The sequence below is a fragment of the Anopheles bellator genome, unplaced genomic scaffold (assembly GCF_943735745.2).
Source record: "Anopheles bellator unplaced genomic scaffold, idAnoBellAS_SP24_06.2 scaffold01324_ctg1, whole genome shotgun sequence".
NCBI lineage: Eukaryota > Metazoa > Arthropoda > Insecta > Diptera > Culicidae > Anopheles > Anopheles bellator.
In genome coordinates, this window is record NW_026685446.1 from 1 (window position 1) to 2862 (window position 2862).

At 45.1% G+C, this 2862-nt stretch overlaps 2 non-coding genes across 2 annotated transcripts; both read left to right on the plus strand.

Annotated features, from left to right (window-relative positions):
* Window positions 1-599: 599 nt before the first annotated feature.
* LOC131214558 (U2 spliceosomal RNA) lies at window positions 600-793 on the plus strand. Its single transcript, XR_009157038.1, has one exon. It is a non-coding gene; the product is annotated as a U2 spliceosomal RNA (small nuclear RNA).
* A 603-nt stretch (window positions 794-1396) lies between these two features.
* Window positions 1397-1590, plus strand: LOC131214559 (U2 spliceosomal RNA). The gene has a single exon (XR_009157039.1). It is a non-coding gene; the product is annotated as a U2 spliceosomal RNA (small nuclear RNA).
* Window positions 1591-2862: the final 1272 nt, after the last annotated feature.

The window sequence follows — 2862 nt, forward strand, 5'->3', positions numbered from 1 at the left end:
TTATCACCACAAATAGGATAGGGATTTTCCTTCACCTTCACGGGCGAGGAATTGGTGTTATTCGCTTTCATGTCACTCTTCCAAAGAGTGCTTGGATAGAGTGATCGAAGCACACATCAAAACAGACGCGTATCGATGGCGATCGGTTTGATCATGAATAAAATTATTTAAATTTTTCACAAAACGATTGTTCGGATGCAAGATATTTGACCAAAATTTGATAACGCTACCTTTAAAATTAGCAACCCACCATCATATTTAACAATTATTTGTTTCGCATCATCCTCAATCGTCGTGAAGATGTGGCAACATTTGCGGCAAGCCCTGTAATGGAAATATTGACCCTTTTTGCGTTACCTGAATAATGCACGAAAGGGAGAACAGTACGGAACCGAAAATAGTTGTGGCCGATGGGCACCGTTATGTCTTCTTTCTTCTTCTAGCACATTTGCTCTTCCTAGGATAAACGGATTCGTCCTTCGCTTCGTTTCTCATCTTCGCTTTACACTTTTGTTGTTCGCTTCGTTCGTGGTTTATGTTTCGCTAGAGCAACCAGTAAGCCACAGGGATATGAGCTTGTCCCGATCCGTCCATCCGGTATCGCTTCTCGGCCTAAAGGCTAAGATCAAAGTGTAGTATCTGTTCTTATCAGCTTAACATCTGATAGCTCTCCCATAGGGAGACAACAAATGTTAAACTGATTTTTGTAAAAGGGAAGAAAGTTCGGGGCTTGCTCCACTTCTTCCGCGGGTTGGCCCGGTATTGCAGTACCGCCGGGATCGGCCCACATTATCACCACAAATAAGGAAGGGATTTTCCTTCAACTTCACGGGCGAGGAATTGCTGTTATTCGCTTTCATGTTACTCTTCCAAAGAGTGCTTGGATAGAGTGATCAAAACAGACGCGTATCGATGGCGATCGGTTTGATCATGAATACAATTATTCGAATTTTTCAGCTGAATTTTTAAGTGTCCACAAAACGATTGTTCCGATGCAAGATATTTGCCCAAAACTTGATAACGCTACCTTTAAAATTAGCAACCCACCATCATATTTAACAATTATTTGTTTCGCATCATCCTCAATCGTCGTGAAGATGTGGCAACATTTCTGGCCAGCCCTGTAATGGAAATATTGACCCTTTTTGCGTTACCTGTATAATGCACGAAAGGGAGAACAGTACGGAACCGAAAATCGTTGTGGCCGATCTGCACCGTTATGTCTTCTTTCTTTTTCTAACATATTTGCTCTTCCTAGGATAAACGGATTCGTCCTTCGCTTCGATTCCCATCTTCGCTTTACACTTTTGTTGTTCGCTTCGTTCGTGGCTTATGTTTCGCTAGAGCAACCAGTGGGCCACAGGGATATGAGCTTGTCCCAATCCGTCCCTCCGGTATCGCTTCTCGGCCTAAAGGCTAAGATCAAAGTGTAGTATCTGTTCTTATCAGCTTAACATCTGATAGCTCTCCCATAGGGAGACAACAAATGTTAAACTGATTTTTGTAAAAAGGAAGAAAGTTCGGGGCTTGCTCCACTTCTTCCGCGGGTTGACCCGGTATTGCAGTAACGCCGGGATCGGCCCACATTATCACCCAACAAACACTTGTTAGTAACATGTCAAGATTCAATAAATTCAGATACATTGTTGCTTTGCTGTTATAGTTTTGCACACAAAAGTCGGGGCAGCATAACTCTGGGTAAGAGGTGCAGAAACACACCTGCGTAACCTCTATCCTGACCACACATTGTCAACATGGCCGTCCGCAAGAAACGCGATATCTTGATTTTTGCCAAAAAACCACTGACTCCAGCCACTGACTGTACGAACGTCACCATGAATGGGCAGCATGAGCGGTTTCGTTTTCCTCTGGCCTTAATCGATTATCGTTATTGGCGAAGTCTTGCGTTCGGAGCAAAAACGAAAACAAACCGCAGATCGTTGTCCTAAGGCTCAAGGTTTCCAGCGGTCCACGGAACACACCGAGGCATCGGGGCAAGCATCTAACGCAAAAAAAGAAACCATTCGCCGGGTTTCTGAAATCGACTGACGAGAAGACGGCGTTTCGGTGTCAAGTGTCCGGTGCGAGGCGGGTTCAACGTCGGCCCGCAGCGGACACTTCAGAAGCGACCGGCGAGGACAAGAAGTGCACCACTACCACCGGATATCGTCCGTTAACGATTTGACAGCTTCGACTGAAGCCATTTGCTAGAAAGTATCGTTTCCGTGCGTTCAGTTAGCGAGTGCAGCATCTAGCGTTTGGTATGTTTGGTAAAAAGCGAGTAGAAACCGTCTCCACTCAGGTTCTGTAATTTAATTAAAAGTCACGCCTGAACGCCAGAGAGCTTGGAGCGGAACTGGTTTGATAGGGTATCAGTCCCAAGCGCTCGGAGTGCCTCCGTAACAACAAACGTAATCTGTCGATGGAGAAAATCTTAAAAGAAATAGTCCACTAGACTTCAAAGACGCCAGAAAAACTAAAAATTGAAAAGCGATACTTGCGAGAGAAAAACCTTCACCGAGGAAATTAGATTAAGCACGGTAATGGAGAGAAATGAATAATTCATCATGCGACTGCGACTTCCGCTACGCGATACGCCCGGGTTCGGAGGATCTCCGATGAAGGTGGCTTAAGGATGGTGGACGGAAAGGAAAAATTAGCTCCACCGATCATTAGTTCTTTAAGGAGTGGAAAAATTAAATGAAAACCACCTTTAATTGTATCTAATTTAAACACTCGGTTTGGTATGCTGCGGGCCCCCCCCCGTTACTTAAATAACCATCAAATGTTAATGACGGCCGCCGACCGAGCTGGGGCCGGAGTTTCCCGGCATGGGCCGAAGATGAAAACCGATCGAACCGG